The sequence below is a fragment of the Thalassophryne amazonica genome, chromosome 14, assembly GCF_902500255.1.
Source record: "Thalassophryne amazonica chromosome 14, fThaAma1.1, whole genome shotgun sequence".
Lineage (NCBI taxonomy): Eukaryota > Metazoa > Chordata > Actinopteri > Batrachoidiformes > Batrachoididae > Thalassophryne > Thalassophryne amazonica.
This window is the reverse complement of record NC_047116.1, coordinates 58,687,869-58,710,841: the sequence shown is the minus strand read 5'-3', so window position 1 is coordinate 58,710,841 and position 22,973 is coordinate 58,687,869. Positions and strand designations below refer to the sequence as shown.

Here is a 22,973-nt window from a genome sequence, read left to right as displayed (position 1 = left end):
TCTTTTTCCTGGTTCTCTCCCTCAGCCCCAACCAGTCCCAGCAGAAGACTGCCCCTCCCTGAGCCTGGTTCTGCTGGAGGTTTCTTCCTGTTAAAAGGGAGTTTTTCCTTCCCACTGTAGCCAAGTGCTTTCTCACAGGGGGTCGTTTTGACCGTTGGGGTTTTACATAATTATTGTATGGCCTTGCCTTACAATATAAAGCGCCTTGGGGCAACTGTTTGTTGTGATTTGGCGCTATATAAAAAAACTGATTGATTGATTGATTGATATTTTTCATTTATAAGTCGCTCTGGAGTATAGGTCACACCCCCGGCCAAAACATGTAAAAAAGTGTGACTTATAGTCCGAAAAATACGGTAATTTGATCACTTCCTGAAACTGCAGAACACCACCTCTAATTTCAGTCCCTGTTCTGAGGAATCTTTGCCTCACAGCTAACCCCAGAGCCCAAACAATGTCATATGGGTCTCTTTCTTTCTTTCTTTCTTTCTTTCTTTCTGCCTCTTTGATAGTCTCATTCAGAGCTCACTGTCATTCTGTTCAGGAGTCAGACACACTCACACTCTGTGGATGAACTATTTTCAAATGGGCATTTTTTTTTTTTTTTTTTTTTTTTTTGTGAGAGACCTTCCCCTTTTCATCCAGTGACAGATATTTGTGGACATGTTTTGCACAGAATGAAGCCAGAAAATATCTAGCTAGAAATGATGGAAGGTTTTGGTTTTTTTACATTTATTTATACTACTTTTGTGAACCAAATACTTTAATGAACCGATTTCAAGCAACAAAACAGTTTGTCCACATGGATAAAGGTGTATGCTCAATTTGAAGAAAGAGATGTGAAGAAATTTGAAAAAATGCATTTAATTTTTTTTTTCAGATTTAAAGCCAAAATATTTCAACATACAGTGGTCTTGACAAATATGTGACACAGATTCTAAAACCTAAGATTGTTGTGAACAGTTTGATATGCAACACATGGGCATTTAAACATTAATTTTGAATACCTACTTACTCCAATTAAAGGTCACAGTTGTGGGGGTGGGGGGTAGGGGTGGATATGGGAGGAAGCCAGAGCACCTGGAGGGAACTCATACAAATTCCACACAGAAAGGCCCAGGTGGAAAATGATTCCACAACCTTTTTACTCTGAGGCAAAAATACTAACCACTAAATCAACATACTGCCTCCCATGGGTATTGTACTAAAAAAACAGTACCTTAAAATGGAAATTACTGACAGTATGGTGAAATCAAGAAAACACTCCAAGGCCTCAGATGATTAAAGTACACCAAATCAAATCAATTTTATTTATATAGCGCCAAATCACAACAAACAGTTGCCCCAAGGAGCTTTATATTGTAAGGCAAGGCCATACAATAATTACGGAAAAACCCCAACGGTCAAAACGACCCCCTGTGAGCAAGCACTTGGCAACAGTGGGAAGGAAAAACTCCCTTTTAACAGGAAGAAACCTCCAGCAGAACCAGGCTCAGGGAGGGGCAGTCTTCTGCTGGGACTGGTTGGGGCTGAGGGAGAGAACCAGGAAAAAGACATGCTGTGGAGGGGAGCAGAGATCAATCACTAATGATTAAATGCAGAGTGGTGCATACAGAGCAAAAAGAGAAAGAAACACTCAGTGCATCATGGGAACCCGCCAGCAGTCTAAGTCTATAGCAGCATAACTAAGGGATGGATCAGGTCTTTTGCAGTAGCTGCTCCCAACTACAAATACATTTGTTGTAACTCTTTGTGAATTTGTAATTTTGATTTAATAAATGAAATGTTAAAAAAATTCTGAAACATGTACGATTACGCTATAGTTATATCATTCGGCTAGCTATGCAAGAAATGACCTACATCTAAAATCTTTGTTTTTTTAGCTGTTCTCACACAGAATGTCGTTTAGAGGCACTTGTAGCACTCACCACCCAACTCCACACAATCCGCCACAAACTCACCACAAAAATGTCAGACAACGCCACACAGTTGGTGGCACTCGACAGTTTGTGGCAAAGGTTTTTGTCATTTTCAAAATACTCCCAAGTCAACTTCACTTGTCACACAGTCGCCCTTTACATACCATTAACACTGCACACATACACACAACATCTGTGCAAGAAGCTGGAAAGCGCCAGGATGTTCAGAAACTCCAAATCCATGATACAATGGGCGAGAAAAATCCAGAGTTAGTAAAACACCTGTCAAGAAGCAGCAGACAATGCCCAGGCTTTACACGTTATAATAAACATAATATAATAATATAATATAATGTAATATAATATAATATAATATAATAAAACACCACTGAATGCCGTGCACCCGCAGTGGTCACACCACACACACACACACACACACACACACACACACACACACACACACACACACACACACACACACACACACACACACACACACACACACACACAAACACACACACAAACACACACACACAGCGGTCACACTGTGTGTGTGTGTTTGTGTCACCAGCTTGACAATGCTTTGCTGAAAACGCAAATGATGTGTTATTCTACTTTGCAGTTATGCATATGAATCCGCTGACTCTTTCAGTTCCTCTAAAAACTACTTGTGGGTGGAAAACAGTGATTTCACTTCCCATTCTGAGAAATGTGCATGAGATAGTGTAAATATATACAACTAAAAGCAAAAGAAAACTGAAGCAAAAGAGAAAAATATAACTCTGTACCAGTTTGGATGAACATCAAAGAGCTGCAGCACTGATTAAAAGTTATTCTGAACTTTGTATATTCAATTCAGATTCAGTTTCCGCACTTCAAAGCAAGAATCAATCAATCAATCAATCAATTTTTTTATATAGCGCCAAATCACAACAAACAGTTGCCCCAAGGCGCTTTATATTGTAAGGCAAGGCCATACAATAATTATGTAAAACCCCAACGGTCAAAACGACCCCCTGTGAGCAAGCACTTGGCTACAGTGGGAAGGAAAAACTCCCTTTTAACAGGAAGAAACCTCCAGCAGAACCAGGCTCAGGGAGGGGCAGTCTTCTGCTGGGACTGGTTGGGGCTGAGGGAGAGAACCTGGAAAAAGACATGCTGTGGAGGGGAGCAGAGATCGATCACTAATGATTAAATGCAGAGTGGTGCATACAGAGCAAAAAGAAAAAGAAACAGTGCATCATGGGAACCCCCCAGCAGTCTACGTCTATAGCAGCATAACTAAGGGATGGTTCAGGGTCACCTGATCCAGCCCTAACTATAAGCTTTAGCAAAAAGGAAAGTTTTAAGCCTAATCTTAAAAGTAGAGAGGGTGTCTGTCTCCCTGATCTGAATTGGGAGCTGGTTCCACAGGAGAGGAGCCTGAAAGCTGAAGGCTCTGCCTCCCATTCTACTCTTACAAACCCTAGGAACTACTAGTAAGCCTGCAGTCTGAGAGCGAAGCGCTCTATTGGGGTAATATGGTACTACGAGGTCCCTAAGATAAGATGGGACCTGATTATTCAAAACCTTATAAGTAAGAAGAAGAATTTTAAATTCTATTCTAGAATTAACAGGAAGCCAATGAAGAGAGGCCAATATGGGTGAGATATGCTCTCTCCTTCTAGTCCCCGTCAGTACTCTAGCTGCAGCATTTTGAATTAACTGAAGGCTTTTTAGGGAACTTTTAGGACAACCTGATAATAATGAATTACAATAGTCCAGCCTAGAGGAAATAAATGCATGAATTAGTTTTTCAGCATCACTCTGAGACAAGACCTTTCTGATTTTAGAGATATTGCGTAAATGCAAAAAAGCAGTCCTACATATTTGTTTAATATGCACTTTGAATGACATATCCTGATCAAAAATGACTCCAAGATTTCTCACAGTATTACTAGAGGTCAGGGTAATGCCATCCAGAGTAAGGATCTGGTTAGACACCATGTTTCTAAGATTTGTGGGGCCAAGTACAATAACTTCAGTTTTATCTGAGTTTAAAAGCAGGAAATTAGAGGTCATCCATGTCTTTATGTCTGTAAGACAATCCTGCAGTTTAGCTAATTGGTGTGTGTCCTCTGGCTTCATGGATAGATAAAGCTGGGTATCATCTGCGTAACAATGAAAATTTAAGCAATACCGTCTAATAATACTGCCTAAGGGAAGCATGTATAAAGTGAATAAAATTGGTCCTAGCACAGAACCTTGTGGAACTCCATAATTAACTTTAGTCTGTGAAGAAGATTCCCCATTTACATGAACAAATTGTAATCTATTAGACAAATATGATTCAAACCACCGCAGCGCAGTGCCTTTAATACCTATGGCATGCTCTAATCTCTGTAATAAAATTTTATGGTCAACAGTATCAAAAGCAGCACTGAGATCTAACAGAACAAGCACAGAGATGAGTCCACTGTCCGAGGCCATAAGAAGATCATTTGTAACCTTCACTAATGCTGTTTCTGTACTATGATGAATTCTAAAACCTGACTGAAACTCTTCAAATAGACCATTCCTCTGCAGATGATCAGTTAGCTGTTTTACAACTACCCTTTCAAGAATTTTTGAGAGAAAAGGAAGGTTGGAGATTGGCCTATAATTAGCTAAGATAGCTGGGTCAAGTGATGGCTTTTTAAGTAATGGTTTAATTACTGCCACCTTAAAAGCCTGTGGTACATAGCCAACTAACAAAGATAGATTGATCATATTTAAGATCGAAGCATTAAATAATGGTAGGGCTTCCTTGAGCAGCCTGGTAGGAATGGAGTCTAATAAACATGTTGATGGTTTGGATGAAGTAACTAATGAGAATAACTCAGACAGAACAATCGGAGAGAAAGAGTCTAACCAAATACCGGCATCACTGAAAGCAGCCAAAGATAACGATACGTCTTTGGGATGGTTATGAGTAATTTTTTCTCTAATAGTTAAAATTTTGTTAGCAAAGAAAGTCATGAAGTCATTACTAGTTAAAGTTAATGGAATACTCAGCTCAATAGAGCTCTGACTCTTTGTCAGCCTGGCTACAGTGCTGAAAAGAAACCTGGGGTTGTTCTTATTTTCTTCAATTAGTGATGAGTAGAAAGATGTCCTAGCTTTACGAAGGGCTTTTTTATAGAGCAACAGACTCTTTTTCCAGGCTAAGTGAAGATCTTCTAAATTAGTGAGACGCCATTTCCTCTCCAACTTACGGGTTATCTGCTTTAAGCTACGAGTTTGTGAGTTATACCACAGAGTCAGACACTTCTGATTTAAAGCTCTCTTTTTCAGAGGAGCTACAGCATCCAAAGTTGTCTTCAATGAGGATGTAAAACTATTGACGAGATACTCTATCTCCCTTACAGAGTTTAGGTAGCTACTCTGCACTGTGTTGGTATATGGCATTAGAGAACATAAAGAAGGAATCATATCCTTAAACCTAGTTACAGCGCTTTCTGAAAGACTTCTAGTGTAATGAAACTTATTCCCCACTGCTGGGTAGTCCATCAGAGTAAATGTAAATGTTATTAAGAAATGATCAGACAGAAGGGAGTTATCAGGGAATACTGTTAAGTCTTCTATTTCCATACCATAAGTCAGAACAAGATCTAAGATATGATTAAAGTGGTGGGTGGACTCATTTACTTTTTGAGCAAAGCCAATAGAGTCTAATAATAGATTAAATGCAGTGTTGAGGCTGTCATTCTCAGCATCTGTGTGGATGTTAAAATCGCCCACTATAATTATCTTATCTGAGCTAAGCACTAAGTCAGACAAAAGGTCTGAAAATTCACAGAGAAACTCACAGTAACGACCAGGTGGACGATAGATAATAACAAATAAAACTGGTTTTTGGGACTTCCAATTTGGATGGACAAGACTAAGAGACAAGCTTTCAAATGAATTAAAGCTCTGTCTGGGTTTTGGATTAATTAATAAGCTGGCATGGAAGATTGCTGCTAATCCTCCACCCCGGCCCGTGCTACGAGCATTCTGACAGTTAGTGTGACTCGGGGGTGTTGACTCATTTAAACTAACATATTCATCCTGCTGTAACCAGGTTTCTGTTAGGCAGAATAAATCAATATGTTGATCAATTATTATATCATTTACCAACAGGGACTTAGAAGAGAGAGACCTAATGTTTAATAGACCACATTTAACTGTTTTAGTCTGTGGTGCAGTTGAAGGTGCTATATTATTTTTTCTTTTTGAATTTTTATGCTTAAATAGATTTTTGCTGGTTATTGGTAGTCGGGGAGCAGGCACCGTCTCTACGGGGATGGGGTAATGAGGGGATGGCAGGGGGAGAGAAGCTGCAGAGAGGTGTGTAAGACTACAACTCTGCTTCCTGGTCCCAACCCTGGATAGTCACGGTTTGGAGGATTTAAGAAAATTGGCCAGATTTCTAGAAATGAGAGCTGCTCCATCCAAAGTGGGATGGCTGCCGTCTCTCCTAACAAGACCAGGTTTTCCCCAGAAGCTTTGCCAATTATCTATGAAGCCCACCTCATTTTTTGGACACCACTCAGACAGCCAGCAATTCAAGGAGAACATGCGGCTAAACATGTCACTCCCGGTCTGATTGGGGAGGGGCCCAGAGAAAACTACAGAGTCCGACATTGTTTTTGCAAAGTTACACACCGATTCAATGTTAATTTTAGTGACCTCCGATTGGCGTAACCGGGTGTCATTACTGCCGACGTGAATTACAATCTTACCAAATTTACGCTTAGCCTTAGCCAGCAGTTTCAAATTTCCTTCAATGTCGCCTGCTCTGGCCCCCGGAAGACAATTGACTATGGTTGCTGGTGTCGCTAACTTCACATTTCTCAAAACAGAGTCGCCAATAACCAGAGTTTGATCCTCGGCGGGTGTATCGTCGAGTGGGGAAAAACGGTTAAAGATGTGAACGGGTTGGCGGTGTACACGGGGCTTCTGTTTAGGGCTACGCTTCCTCCTCACAGTCACCCAGTCGGCCTGCTTTCCCGGCTGCTCGGGATCTGCCAGGGGGGAACTAACTAAGAAGAAAATCTTCTGACAAGAGGGAATATTCTGGATAGAATTGTGGAACAGTTAATGGTACAACTGTTTTGTTTTTTTTTCGTGATGTGTATTTACACTCTGAAAATGCTCTCACACATTATTGCACATTAATGGGTGAGCCTTTGCCATTCTAGTTATTCTTCTATCCATTTTGATGGTTGTTTTCCATTTTCTTCCCTGCGTCTCTGTTTTTTTTGTCCATTTTAAAGCATTGGAGATTATTGTAGATGAACAGCCTATAATGTTTTGCACCTGCGTATAGGTTTTCCCCTCTCCAGTCAACTTTTTAATCAAACTACGCTGTTCTTCTGAACAATGTCTTGAACATCCCATTTTCCTCAGGCTTTCAAAGAGAAAAGCATGTTCATCAGGTGCTGGCTTCATCCTTAAATAGGGGACACCTGATTCACACCTGTTTGTTCCACAAAACTGACAAACTCACTGACCAAATGCCACACTACTATTATTGTGAACACCCCCTTTTCTACTTTTTTTTTTACTAATAGCCCAGTTTCATAGCCTTAAGAGTGTGCATATCATGAATGCTTGGTCTTGTTGGATTTGTGAGACTGAATCTACTGGTACCTTGTTTCCCATGTAACAATAAGAAATATACTCAAAACCTGGATTAATCTTTTTAGTCCCATAGCACTACTATTATTCTGAACACTACTGTATCTCCATGTAATGTGGATTTGCGTCAGGAAGGGCATTTGATGTAAAACTTGTGCCAATTCAACATGCAGATCCACCTTGGATTTGCTGTGGCGACCCCGAGCGCAATCAAGGGAGCGGCCGAAAAGACTTACTAAAGACACAAAGAGATAGAGAAACACCTGTCCAAGTGTAATGCTCTGTCTGTCTGTCTGTCCTTTCGTTGCCCTTGCTCAATGCAGTCTGGATTCTGCCAGACTGTGGCTATTCACTGCTCCCAGTGGCTGGATTGTACGTAACCAAAGTCACCACTCCTCCAGGGCCACCTTGAAAGCCAGCAGTTTGCCGTTACCAGTGTTATAATTTTGCTCTGCTGTGGATAGTTTCTTGGACAGGAATACACATGGGTGGAGCTTACTGTCAGTAGGGCTAATTTGGGAGAGGACTGCCCCAACCCCAATGTCTGAGGTGTACACCTCGACCACGAACTGCTGACCGGGATTAGGGATGAGTAGTACCGCAGCAGAAGTGAAATGCTGCTTTAATTCACAGAATGCTGCATCACATTCCAGAGACTAAACAACCTCTGCACCTCCTTATCGGTGTTTGGTCCACTCAACCACAGCCACTACATTAGCTGGGTCACCCCAGAAAAGAGCGTTGTGAAATTCGCATTTTTCCACTTTCACCTCTAGCTGGTTCTGGAGTAACCGCTGTAGTACACTCTAAAAAAGGAACTGCTGTCACACTGAAAAACCTGATGTAACAATTTGCATAGATTTTTAAGTTATTTCAACTTTCAACTGAGTTAATGATAACTTTACAAAATACATTCAAATTGTTACATCACTTTTCTCATTGAGACGGGTTCATTTTTTAGAGTGTACAGAATGGACATGCTGAGCGCGGATCTTTTCCTTGGGTAGAAAATCAGGATGTCATCCAAATAGCGTTGCTGGGACCAAATGGCAAGACCAGATATTCATAGTGACCCGTGGTGTATTAAACACCGTCTTCCACTCATCACTAAATGGTAAGTGTGTAGTAAATCCAACTTAGTCAACACTTTAGCACCCTCTAGTGACTCAAAGCTGATGCAATTAACAGGAGGGGATATCTATTCTTTACTGTGATGTCATTACATCCTCTGTAATCAATATATGATCACAGAGTCTTATCCTTCTTTTCTACTCAGAAGACCCCTGCTCCGGTTGGGGACTAGGATGGTCAAATTAAACCAGCCAAGAGTGACCCTTTGATGTAACCCTCCATGGCTTGACGCTCAGATCCTGAAAGAGAGTACAGTTTGTCGTTTGGGGGCGTGGTTCCTGGCAGCCTTCCGACCTTGAGACGTGTGCTGAAATACCTGCTCGAATGCCTGAATGAACCTGTGAAATGACGAGCAGGTGTCTGATCTGTGGCTCCACTCAGCTGTGGCCCAAGACTTAGTGCTGCTGGACAGGTGTGATATAATAAATGCGATCCTTGCACGGTTGGATGAAAAGGATGAAGCCTGAATTTCAAAGTGAAGTTCACACTGGGTGAGGAACGGCTTTACGTCTCCTGACTCCCGATGAGAAAAGCTCCAGATGAGAAAGCTGATTGCAAAAATCAAAGTCTCTGACTTCGAGCAGACTCCCTGCTGACACTGCTGGTTGCGGGTGCGCAGCAGCCTCAGGTCTTGCTGCAACAGATGTACTTTTATCAAGCCTTTTCCACAAGGAGGCTGACCTGAGAGCCTAAGGGCCTAGACAATAGCTGAACGAAGGTAAAAAAGTCACAAAGTCACAAATCATCGAGAAAAAGAGGATGAATGATCCTGCACTTCTCCCATCACCGAACAGCCTGTGAATCAAGAGCGTGAAAAGTAACGAAGCAACTAACAAAATATAAACGAAGCGAACAGCGACCTTGATGCTTTAAATAAAATCAAAATGAAACATTTATGATGATGTGACTGACAGCGGGTATGAGACCAAGTGCAGCCAGCTCCCGCTTTGCGAGATTCTGTCCCTGAGCGCAGAGCATCAAATGCACCGGGGTTGAGTCTGCTGTATCCATTTTTGGCCAGTTGGTTCTGTCATGAACCTGGACACAAATGCAGGACTCACACAGAGGCCTGGGATGAGAAAAAGGATTTACTTTGAAAACAGGCAGAGGTCTGTACGCAGAAAGGCAGGCAAAAATCATCAGCAGTGTCCAAATCATAACACAAAACTCGAGGTCAAAAAACAGGCAAAAGGTTAAAAAAACACGGCGTGGCAATAACAACAAGCAAGGACTACGAGACGGCTGGTAGTGACAACACTAAGGTATGACAAACTGGTAAAGACAAGAGGAAAATAGAGGGCTTAAAAAGAACAGGTAATGAGGGAGAAATGAGGAACAGGTGTGATGGAACATTCAGGAATGAGGCATGGCAAACAAAAGGAAAACACACCCAGACCCATACCCCACACACAAGACAAGAGAGTGCAGTAACCAAAACACAAAGCAATACAAATCCAAAACCTGAACACAAAGCAATAATAAACCCAAACAAACATAGTCTCACATGACAGGAAATAGCTTTGAGGGTTATGGGAAGCATTCACCAGGTGCCGAGTGGTGCTATTCTTATCTATGCATTTCCTGGATTAGGTCCACAAATGCACAGGGGTTGTGATACTCCAACCAATCCTTAATGTGGAAATAGTGTTTTAGTTCATCCAGCTTTTTGAAATGACTTCTTGCCTTGTCACTAAAATGCTGGATCAGTGTTTCATATTCTTCTGGTATCTTGAATGTCCACATATCCCCATCTTTTGTGAAGAATTTGTACATGTTCCATTATTCAGAAGATCAACTGGTGGTTAACCTTGAGTGCTTACAGTAAGCCGTAGCAAATCATATTCACATTCTACAGGATGCAGGGACAGCCCCAGCAACAAAAATGATGTTAGCAGTTCTGTTGTCCACATATCAATGGCTTCTGTAAATTCCAGGCTAATATTTCAGGCTGACAGATCATTACAGGCTTCACCTCTGATGTAGGAATGGCAAGACCAAAGTCAATTAACTTGACGTTGAACGGTTGTTCTTTATGGTTCACAAACATGACATTGTCAAATTTGATGTCAGAATGAATTAGGTTAATGCACTCCAGGGCTTGTAAGGCCATGAGCAGCTGTTGCATGATGGGTCTTATTTCACCCAGGCTGAACCTGGGTTTTATATTCATGACATCCCAAAGACTCTTGTGCAGGAACCCAAACACCAGGGAAGCATCTTTTCTGTTTTGGAAGTAGTTGTAAGCCTTAATCAAGTTACAGCTGCCTATATTGAGTTCATCGACTTGGGACCGGATGATACCCTCAGCATTGGCATCTTCACTGGCTGGAGGTCCACTGGTCAGTTCAATGCATTTCGCCACTTGGCCATAAACACCTTTTCCTAGCACCTCAACTACCACGTATATTTTTCACTTTTAATAATTGGAATTGTTTGGGAAAACTCTTTTTGTCTGATTTAGTTTTGACATTTTTCCATCGATGTAGGAACTGATGTGGACAGATTCCTTGTGCTGATGAACTGCTGAAGTGTGTGGAAGACGATGTCCCTTTTCGTTGCAGTTGATGTGGTCAGATCCTTCTGTTGATGAGTTGTTGAAGTGTGTGGAAGAAGATGTTCTGCTGTTCATTTGTTCATTTGCAGCTGAACTCCAATGCACTATATGACTCATGAGTGAAGTTTTAGGATTATCCTTCACTGATTAAAGTGAATGTAACGTCGATGTTCTGCTGGAGGTTTCTTCCTGTTAAAAGGGAGTTTTTCCTTCCCACTGTCGCCAAGTGCTTGCTCACAGGGGGACGTTTTGACAGTTGGGGTTTTTCTGTAATTATTGTATGGCTTTTGCCTTACAATATAAAGTGCCTTGGGGCAACTGTTTGTTGCAATTTGACGCTATATAAATAAAATTGATTTGATTTTGATTTGATGTGTGGCTGCTTTTGAAAATTTTATAATTCTGAAATTCTGGACTGCTTCAACCCTGTGATAGGCTGCTGTCCTGTCCAGGGTGTACCCCACCGCACACCCATGACTGCATGTTTGGTTTCAAATTGAAATAAAGATTTTTAACATATGATTTTTAATTTTGTTTTTTTCTCAAATAAGAAGTAGAGCAGTGGTCATATAGCACAAACCTCCGACAACACCATTTTCCAATTCCACAAATTTTTACCTTGGAAAAAATTTTCAAGGTCAAAGTCCTGTTAGAAGTGGCTTTTCATAACTTAAATTAGATGTGATCAAATGTCAAGAGAATATATTTTAGTTCATGCACTTGCATCAAAGTTTTTTGTGGTGTTTTCCAACTTTTTCGGTTTCTGAATTCTTTTTCAGATAATTTTCACAGAACATTGGTTATCTCTGCTATGCACAGTTTGTCATTGCTTTTTGGCACTTGGTTTCTGACTGATAACTGTAAGATAGACAAACAAGCATAAAATTGGAACCTCCATCCAATTTTGGTGGCGTAGGTAAATCCATAACAGAAAAATCAGAGTGATTGAGGCACTTTTGATTGAGATATAATGCAAAATGTATACCAAATCTCGTTCTGTCTTTTCAGTATTAATTTCAAATGTCTACAAAAATCCACAATCCGGGTCAGATCGAGATCAAACTTTGTCAGGTGATAGTGAGTGCCAGTCTGCACCTCACTTTCAAATATGAGAGCGATTGGGGCATGTTTGGTTAAGATATGAGATGAGATGAGATGAGATGATGAGATGAGATGTACTGTCATTGTCATTACATGAGTGCAACAACAACGAAATTACGTTTACACTCCAGTTACCTCAGACAAAATACAGCAATTAATCCACAAATATTACTAGTTTACCATAATAATGGCACACATCAGAATTAAAGACAACACATATACATTTGACATTGTTTATGTGCACTAAACTTGAAGCAGTCAGTCATCCAAATTGAGGCAAAGTGGTTGAAGGCTGCAGCAGGAGGGGCCTGTGCAGCCCAGCTTGGGAGTCCCAAGCTGAATGTAATGTAAAATATACATTAAATCAGGTTTTAAATGTTAAATTTCAATGGACACAAATTCTGTAATCTGGATCATATCAGGCTAAAACTTTGTTAGTCGATAAAGGATGCCATCCTACATAACACTCTCAAATATGAAAGACATTTGATCTTTTTTGTCAGAGGTATGAAGTTTTGAAAATTTGTTCAATGTTAAAGATAGGGATTTTTCCAATTGTCCAAGACTGTTCCTGACTTTGACCTTTGACCCATGACCTTGAAAATTGAATCACTTCTTGCCTATTGAATCTTCAGTAAAAATGTCATAACGACATATGAAACATTGTGAGCACCAGGCTGTTCACAAACAGACAAACATGGGTGAAAACATAACCACAAAAAAAAAATATCTCGTTGACCAATCATTCTCCATATGTCCATAAACAGTAAGTCTGTTTATATAACACTATAAGCTCTGTGTAAGCCTGAACCCGTCAGATCACAGAAGCTAAGCAGTCCGGGGCCTGGTTAGTACTTGGATGGGAGACCTCTTTGGAACACCAGCGGCTGTGTGTGTTTCTCCAGGTTACACTGGAGTTGTGTCAGGAAGGGCATCCAGCGTAAAACCTGTGCCAAATGCCAATGCGGATCTGGCTGTATCTGCTGTGACGACACCGAACAAGAGACGGGATCAGCTGAATGGACAACAACAGAAAAGCATATTACTATCTATTAGACTTTTAAGTTGGCTTTAACAGTGTGATTAACACTTTTAAGTTAGAAAATTATATTAATTAAAAAAACAATATTTTGCCAATAAACTCATGGACCACTAGGGGTCACTCATGGACTACCAATGAGCCACAGACCACCCTGTGAGAAAGGCTGACTTAAATAATCCAAAAAGAAAACCTGTTGATTAAATTTCTGTCAATTGACAAACACCAAATGAGCTAACAGGTGCATCTAGAACAATATGGTCATTAAAGGGCAGCTTTTTGCAAAAAAAATACTGAGATACAGCAAATAACAGTTTCTCTAACACCATCAATGGTCTCATTCCCAGTGAATGAAACTGTGTGGCTTTGTCAGACATGGATTAAGTTATAGGGGAAACTGGAATACTCTGACCCACTAATTAAATTTTGGAAGCCAAAAAAAAAGGCAAGACACAAATGCAGGACTCACATCTTTAGTGAGAGCATGGAGCAGGTTGAGTGTAGCCTGGAGAGGTGGAGATATGCCTTGGGGAGAAGGGGAATGAAAGTCATTTGGGGTAAGACTGAGTACATGTGTATAAATGAGAAGGAGCCCAGTGGAATAGTGTCGTTACAAGGAGCAGGAGTGGTGAAAGTAGATGAGTTTAAGTACTTGGAGTCAACTGTCCAAAGTAAAAGAGAGTGTGGTAGAGAGGTGAAGAAGAGACTGCAGGCAGGGTGGAGTGGGTGGAGAAAGGTGGCAGGAGTGATTTGTGACCAAAGAATATCTGCAAGAATGAAGGGGAAAGTTTACAAGACAGTAGTGAGACCAGCTATGTTGTACGGCTTAGAGATGGTGGCACTAACAAAAAGACAGGAGGCAGAGCTGGAGCTGGCAGGCAGCGCTGAAGATGTTGTGATTCTCTTTGGGAGTGACGAGAATGGACAAGATTATGAATGAACATATCAGAGGGACAGCTCAGGTTGGAGGGTTTGGAGACAAAGTCAAAGAGGTGAGACTGAGATGGTTTGGACATGTGCAGAGGAGGGACCCAGGGTATATAGGGAGAAGGATGCTGAGGGTAGAGCCACCAGGCAGGAGGAGAAGAGGGAGGACAAGGAGGAAGTTTATGGATGTGGTCTGACAGAGGAAGATACATAGGACAGGGTGAGATGGAAATGATTGACCTGGTGGGGCGAGTCCATAACGAAGCAGCTGAAAGAAGAAGAAGAAGAATTTAACTACCTAATGTTAGCAATTCGTTAACTTTTGCTGTACCAAACATTAGCTAACTAATATTAGGTGACAGCACTAATTGTTATTTTATTATTTTCAGTCTGTTGTTAGTGTTGTGCCAAACTAATTCAAACCCTAAACCTGAGCCATAAACCTGATTATATAAAGCCAACATAGTGACAAGAAAAAAGTACAGGCCACATTAAGCGACTTTCACACCGGGCCTGCGTATAGTTGTATTGTGCTGTGTATCTATTGCGCAGGAATGGCTGCTTATGTTGCACGCAGGAGGGAAGCTTTGGCCCACCTCTACTTCTTCTGTGGTTTTGGCCCACCTCTTCTACTTCTGTGGCTTTGAAGCTTCACTGCCAGCAAAGTTCAGCAGATTCCAGTGGGATGAATAAAATCTAGCAATGCAGGTATGTCCTGATAAAAAAGTAAAAGGATTTTTCCCCAGAGTGGCGTAGGGTAGCATACAATTGTGGAGGCATTGTGTACAGTAGCGGAGTGTTGCATAGACTTAGACTATTACTTTGGGGACATTTAGGGTGTTGCATATGCAACACCCTAAATGTCCGCAAAATAATTAAACATTTATTTCTTTGCGTCCCTCAGTGTATTGTCACATAGGGCTGCATGAGCTCGGCGTAGGGCTGCATAAGTTTGGTGTAGTCGGTATACCGCATTACGCAACTCTATGTTGGGCTGGTGTGAAAGGGACTTTAGGTTTTTCACAGGGAACCAAAAAATGCATTGTTGTACCAAAGCATAATGGAAGTTTTTGTGTGCATTTAGTAACACAACGGAGCCTCAACAACAGGTCGACAAACACTGATGTGAGCAAATGTGCACGTTGTCTTGAAAAAGCTTTGAATGAAGAAAGAAGAGGAGTAAAGCACTGAAACATTAATTAGGGAGAGAGGGAACCATGACGTCCGACGTCGTACAGAGACACAAGCAGCCGTTAAGCAAAGTTGTCATGTTGGAGGAGGAAGAAACACTCACTGTGATGAGACAGATTCTCTGGAAAATGTGACAGGAACAGTGATGCGTGTACACACACCCACCCACACACACACACACACACACATACACACACTTCTGTTTAAATTAGAGTGTTCAGCTGTTTATTTAATCCACTCCCACTCATATTAACACATACTAGTTGTGTGTCCATTTTGTTGTCATGTGTGTATCTCTCTGTGCGTCTTCATCAGTTTGCCAGCTTCACCCTCTGATGTTGCAGGTACACGCCGTGACTGTGGGTTCCGAGCTGTGTGAGTTCTACAGTGATAAAGTCCATGTTGCTGCAAATTAATTCTAACAATTGCTGAAAGCGTTCACACTGCTTTTGTATTTACATATCTTTAATGTGTTTGTACAGCAGCTGCTGAACACCTTTTGTGCTGCTTTGATCATCCTGTGCGACATGATGTGTGTTTTCATCAGTGGAGTCACCAACAGGCCTTCTGTCGCTGCTTTATAGAATTAAAAAGGCCATATATTTGCATAAATGGATTTATAGCTGCATTTAAATCTTTTATCGACTGGGTGTTGGGTAGAACTGTGGAGACTGATGGTTCAGATGCCTTTGTTGGCAAGGAAAGTTTTACTGAGCTTGACTTTGCAGAAAATGCTGCCATCTTTGCAGAATCTGTGGATGCCCTGATTGCAGCATTGGAGAAGCTGACTGAAGAATCAGAGTGTCTGGGTTTGCAATGGTCATTGGTCAAGATTGAATTCCAGGCTTTCAATGATTCTGGGTCCTCTGTCTTTGAGATCGAGAGACATGTGGGGATAGCTTATGAAGCAATGAGGTCACTGGACAGAGGTGTTTGACGATATGATGAGAACAAAGGTCCAATTTTTTCAGCTCCAGGTGCTTCTTCTCTTATGATATGGTTGTGAGACGTCAGTGCTAAGCAGGGACAAAGAATAGAGACTTTATTGTCATTGTACATACAGGGTGGGCCAATAAAATTTGACCACTTTTTTGATCGTACACAAGTTTTTGAAATGAGAACTTATTTGAAAATTTTACTTACAGACTTGTAACAGAAGCATCAAATTAACATTTGATACCAAAGGTTTCCCACTTTGTCTCTTGTTTTCTGCATGGTTCAATAATTAAATGACATGTTCAATCCATGCTCCTATTCTTTGGTTTACACCTGCAACACACACATTGAAGTTTGTGATGACATTGCCACACATCTCAAGAGGGAATTTCCTGACCGATGTTGGTCTTCAGGGCCTCAATGGTCTGTGGGTTGTTGTAGTACACTCTCTAATTGTACGAATTAAAAAGTGGTAACATTTTATTGCACACCCTGTATATGCATATAACAAAATTTGTCCTCTGCATTTAATCCATCCAATTACATTAAGACACAATCCAACCACTAGGAGCAGTGAGCAGCCACAGTCCGGCGCCTGGGGACCAACTCCAGATGTAGAGATGCTGCCCTGCTCAGGGGCAGAGAAAGGAGCAAACACTAAATACGACGCACTCAAAAAACTGACTCAATGGATTGGATTCCATCTCATAAATATATGTAGTCCCAACTAAATTAAATTAAATTCAATTATTTTGCATGGATGCGCTTTATTTAATATGGGGCTACATATATTTATTAGATGGAAATCCTGCTCACAACTGATTTGAGTTCATCCAATGAGTCTTTTTTAGTGCAACTAGTTAACTTTGTTTACTACGTCTCTTCAGAAGATCCCTGGGTATTGCCAGAATGACTTTGTGTAGACCATGTGAAGACTTAGGGAGACTCAGATTAGGAGTATAATGTGCATTGTGAAGAAACATCAGCTATGAAATTTTGGCCATTTGTCATGTTTTTCTGAACATGATCAAGCACACAAGGGTCTTAGTGTTGACGACTCCAACAACTACTAGAAGCCAAGTGGATGCCCTCATTTCACCTGGTTGTGGGCGTGGGCCGTTTGTCTGGCTGTGTCATTGTCATCCAGGACACAGTGTGATTCTGTGGAGTGGTGGCTGTGCTGATGAATCTGCAATCCAGACCTCATCTGACCTGCTTAAAAACAGACTTAAAATCCTTTTTCTGTTCACTTACTATCTGCGTAATTGATTCTGATGAAAGCGGGGCCGGGCACTTGACGCCAGAAGCGAGAGCCTGCTCGGGGCTTGCCCACTGGGTGTAGTTACTCCAGCCCCCCCCCCCCTTTTTTTTGTGGAGATAGGGTTTATGATCAAGATTTCCTGAAGTAATTGATCCGTAAACTACTTAAAGTGAAAGAAAATGAATGATATTCACATTTTTGGACTTAAGTTTTGTGATTTCAATTCAGTTCAATTTATTTCATTTATATAGCGCCAAATCACAACAAATCTGCCTCAAGGCGCTACACACAATTAAGGTCTAACCTTACCAATCCCGAGAGCAAGCACACAGGTGACAGTGGTAAGGACAAACTCCCTCTGATTGTGAGACCTGCATTCACGTTTTGTGGGATATTTTAGTCACAGTTTGCAGGAAAATTATTAACCGTTTGTGGATATTCACAGATTTGCAGCAGATTCATGTTTTGGGGTCAACACACAATAGCCAATTATGCTTCTAGGATGCTTAGGGATCACAGTGGGTTGGAACCTATGGCAGCAGTCATTTGTGACACATAAAGACAGACCTGCATTTCTCTGGAAGTGGGAGGAAGCCAGAGCACCCACAGGGAAACCGCACAAACACGGGGAGAACATGCAAACTCCACACAGAAATGATGCAAAACAGGGACCTTCTTGCTGTGAGGTAGCGGCGTTAACCACTAACCCACCACAAATTGAATTGACTTCCATCATTAACATCATAAAGGTCATTAACTTGAAGATCTGCTGACATGAAAAACAGTATTTAATTTATGTTCTTCATGCAATAAGTAAGCCACACTGCAGCTCATCAGTAAAGCATGATGCATCATCAAACCCATTTACAAATGGAATGCGTGCAGAAAACATTCATGCCTTCATACAGCGGGTCTCACTGTCTTGTTGTTGTTGGTCCTTTGAGGTTGAATACACCATGTTGCATGGATTTTATTAAAGCAGCTTCCAAAATCATGCAAAAAAGTAGACTTATTCCAGCAGTTAACATGATGATAGCTGGACGTTGTCAATATGATACATAGAAGAAGATATAAAAAATAAAATTCACTTAACTCAGATTCAAACCATAAGACATCTACTGTGAGTCTACAATCTATTTTCAAACCCGGCAGGTGAGTGTTTGGTATTCAGACAGAGAGGCAACACTCCTGCAGTGTCTGGACCAAGAGCAGAACATTTGTGGTTAGAAAACATGAAAGGCAAAAGAACAAATATAGATGTCCTGTCAGTACATTTACAGAGCACAGAGACTGACAGTCTGGCCACTGTGCTGAATTGGAATGAACACCAAACAACTTTATTCAGCGTGCATATCACACAATGTGACATGCACCCTACTTGGTCTGTTCCTGGAGCAAATTTAACAAGAGAAACATTCACAGCTTTTCTTACAAAGTGCAACTTGTTGAAAATAAACAAACAAACCAAAGAACCAACAAACGGCAAACCAAAATAAATAAATAAATAAAAACAACCAACTGGATAACCAACAACAACCAAACCAAATGACCAATAAACCAACAACCAAAAAAATCCAACCAAATGACCAACAATCAATAAACCAACAACTAACTTAGTGACCAAACCACCAACAGCCAGTCAACCAAACATCCGATGACCAAGAAACTAAACAGCCAACAACCACCTAAACAGCCAAGCAACCAACAAGCAGAATAAACCAAACCAGCCAATTACTAATAAAACAGCCAATGATCCACCAATTGACCAACTAAACCACGAACTTCCAGCCTGCCAACCAACCAACAGCCAGACACCCAATCAGCCAACAACCAGCTGAACAACCAGCAAGAAGCATATCAACCATTGAAACAACAATCAACCAAACAACACTGTTTTAACACAAAAAACACTACATTAATAGAATCGTACAGTGTCTAGCACTGTAGATCTTAAATCAAGTGCATCTTTGTGCTGATCTGCATTATGTCTAAGCAAAGATGAATAAATATTGTAATGACAACAGGACGCAAACTTATTCCAGCTCAGCTGGAACACATTAGGAAAATCCATGGTCTGCCGGCATGGTGTGACAATAGTCCTGAATTTACATAGAATTAAAAACACCTGCACCAACATGCCATGCAAAGCGCAACTTTGATTTGTATACCAGCCCTCACAGCCAGTGAAAGCAAAATATTTCAACATCAACTGTTTCTTACACCCAGCACACGGGAGTGCACAGCACTGACACTCACCCATGATGTGTAAATGGATAGTGCGCATGCATGCAATTATTTGTTGCCCATGCACCGTCATGGGCCTGTTTTTGTTAAAATGAGGGGTCAGGTGCACTGCTGGTGCATTATCATGACACAACAGAGACTCATTGCACCATAGACCACCAAGAAATCTGGTCTAAAGTCAAGCTCAGAGTTATCAGTTTGTGCACATGGCCAATTCCTCACCAGAAAAGCTTTCACTTGATTTGGTCATCTCAATAGAAATGTACGAGGTTCAAGTGCAACCAGCTCTTAAAAGTAATGACAGAAGATAATGCCGTTGTTATCAATCAATCAATTTTATTTATATAGCGCCAAATCACAACAAACAGTTGCCCCAAGGTGCTTTATATTGTAAGGCAAGGCCATACAATAATTACGTGAAAACCCAAACGGTCAAAACGACCCCCTGTGAGCAAGCACTTGGCGACAGTGGGAAGGAAAAACTCCCTTTTAACAGGAAGAAACCTCCAGCAGAACCAGGCTCAGGGAGGGGCAGTCTTCTGCTGGGACTGGTTGGGGCTGAGGGAGAGAACCAGGAAAAAGACATGCTGTGGAGGGGAGCAGAGATCAATAACTAATGATTAAATGCAGAGTGGTGCATACAGAGCAAAAGGAGAAAGAAACACTCAGTGCATCATGGGAACCCCCCCAGCAGTCTAAGTCTATAGCAGCATAACTAAGGGATGGTTCAGGGTCACCTGATCCAGCCCTAACTATAAGCTTTAGCAAAAAGGAAAGTTTTAAGCCTAATCTTAAAAGTAGAGAGGGTGTTTGTCTCCCTGATCTGAATTGGGAGCTGGTTCCACAGGAGAGGAGCCTGAAAGCTGAAGGCTCTGCCTCCCATTCTATTCTTACAAACCCTAGGAACTACAAGTAAGCCTGCAGTCTGAGAGCGAAGCGCTCTATTGGGGTGATATGGTACTATGAGGTCCCTAAGATAAGATGGGACCTGATTATTCAAAACCTTATAAGTAAGAAGAAGAATTTTAAATTATATTCTAGAATTAACAGGAAGTCAATGAAGAGAGGCCAATATGGGTGAGATATGCTCTCTCCTTCTAGTCCCCGTTAGTACTCTAGCTGCAGCATTTTGAATTAACTGAAGGCTTTTCAGGGAACTTGAGAGGCCAATATGGGTGAGTAAAAGCAGGAAATTAGAGGTCATCCATGTCTTTATGTCTGTAAGACAATCCTGCAGTTTAGCTAATTGGTGTGTGTCCTCTGGCTTCATGGATAGATAAAGCTGGGTATCATCTGCGTAACAATGAAAATTTAAGCAATGCCGTGTAATAATACTGCCTAAGGGAAGCATGTATAAAGTGAATAAAATTGGTCCTAGCACAGAACCTTGTGGAACTCCATAATTAACCTTAGTCTGTGAAGAAGATTCCCCATTTACATGAACAAATTGTAATCTATTAGATAAATATGATTCAAACCACCGCAGCGCAGTGCCTTTAATACCTATGGCATGCTCTAATCTCTGTAATAAAATTTTATGGTCAACAGTATCAAAAGCAGCACTGAGGTCTAACAGAACAAGCACAGAGATGAGTCCACTGTTTTACAACTACCCTTTCAAGAATTTTTAAGAGAAAAGGAAGGTTGGAGATTGGCCTATAATTAGCTAAGATAGCTGGGCTTTTTAAGTAATGGTTTAATTACTGCCACCTTAAAAGCCTGTGGTACATAGCCAACTAATAAAGATAGATTGATCATATTTAAGATCGAAGCATTAAATAATGGTAGGGCTTCCTTGAGCAGCCTGGTAGGAATGGGGTCTAATAGACATGTTGATGGTTTGGATGAAGTAACTAATGAAAATAACTCAGGTGTGTTTTGAGTGTATAACACTCAAAACACACCTATGATTAATTAAGAGACTAAAAACAGCAACCCCTTTGCATCCTGCATCTTACCTTGCACTCAGATTATGGACTGCATTTATATAGCGCTTTTCCATCTGCATCAGATGCTCAAAGCACTTTACAAATAATGCCTCACATTCACCCCATTATGTGCTGCATTAAAAAAAGAAAGTGGAGTTGGACACAACAAAAATGTACTTGAGCTGTGTGATTTAGACCATAGATTGTAAGAATAAGTCTCTGGTTCTCAACAAGGTAGAAGCAAGTGATTTTCCAGATGTTTTGGGAGTGACTCTTGGAGTGGTTGGTGAAGTTTTGGGAGTGCCTACCCTGGACACCCTTCAAAAACTGCCTGTGTACTAAATTTGTGTGGAAAGCCATAAGAGTCTGATTGTATGGTGTAATTGATGTTGTTCACCATACAGTGTGGTGAAATGGGAAAGCAGGGTGTTATTTCATTAAATGGTCTGACTTCCTCTAAAGAGTGGAAAACATGAATGCAGATTGAAGAGATTTAGGCCATTATTGAATTAGAGCAGGAGACAGACGCAAATGAGAGTCACTTGTTCCACATTAATCCTTTTCTAACATCAAAGCACTGAGTTCGTCCACAGTTCAAAGCTTTCAATCATACGCACATGATTTCGTCCCAACTGATACATAAAGACAAAAATATAATTGTTTGACCTATATGTGTTTGTTGTAGTTTATTATTCTTGCATTCCCCACTGTCTTAAAATTCGTCAGTCTGTGCATCTGTCACACTCCTCATCCACTCTTGCAGGTATCACTTTCATATTGGATACACGTGCTCTCTGGTGCAAAATCTGGAAGATTGTACATGAGCACTCTGTCAGCATTTTGTTATGTTAGAGCCCTGTCACACCTCAACAATTTAGCCAGCGTATGACGACGTAAAAATGCGCCAAATACGCTGGATCCATTGAATACGTTAATGCAGCTGTCACACCATGATGATTTAACCACCATATGCTGACAGCCCCGTTTGACCTCTGTGACCCTTGTGACCTCTGTAATGTGGACGAACTGTTTAAAGGTATGCCACAGTCACAATTTAATTACAGTGCCTTGAAAAAGTATTCATTGCCTTGTTCACACATTT

General features: G+C 41.0%; 1 protein-coding gene across 2 annotated transcripts in view; it reads left to right on the top strand.

Annotated features, from left to right (window-relative positions):
- Nucleotides 1–22,973, top strand: part of LOC117524799 (neuropilin-2-like) — a 414,867-nt gene that overhangs the window by 87,911 nt on the left and 303,983 nt on the right. The window lies entirely within an intron of this gene.